Here is a 438-nt window from a genome sequence, read left to right as displayed (position 1 = left end):
TCCCACGTTGATACGTTGATACGTAAATACGGAGGAAAGAGAAACCATACGATACACCGGAATCGCATTCCTCTACCGTTGTTACATAAATAAGCAATTTCATCGTTCCAACGCGTCTTAGATCAAACTCAAGAAAAAAAAGAGAAAAGAATGGCATCCGGATCACGATCGATTCAGCAGGCCTGTTGCTCCGACGGGCTTGAAATCTTATAAGCGCTGCCATATATTAAATTCGACCCGTACATAGCTGTGTACAAATATCCGTCGATCCCCGCGCTTTAAGCCCACGCTTAAACTTTAAGCACGAACGGTTAATGCAACCGGACGGGGTAATGGGTTAAACGCGGCTTGCCCTCTCTATCTCTCTCATATATATGTATATATATATATATATATACATATATATATACATATATATATATATATACATATATATAT

General features: G+C 39.0%; 1 protein-coding gene across 4 annotated transcripts in view; it reads left to right on the top strand.

The window, feature by feature from the left end:
* LOC112465000 (neuronal calcium sensor 2) overlaps positions 1 to 438 on the top strand; it is a 125,122-nt gene that overhangs the window by 71,431 nt on the left and 53,253 nt on the right. The window lies entirely within an intron of this gene.

The sequence above is a fragment of the Temnothorax curvispinosus genome, unplaced genomic scaffold (genome assembly GCF_003070985.1).
Source record: "Temnothorax curvispinosus isolate PA1 unplaced genomic scaffold, ASM307098v1 QBEX01014792.1, whole genome shotgun sequence".
Taxonomy (NCBI): domain Eukaryota; kingdom Metazoa; phylum Arthropoda; class Insecta; order Hymenoptera; family Formicidae; genus Temnothorax; species Temnothorax curvispinosus.
This window is presented reverse-complemented; position numbering and strand designations above follow the sequence as displayed.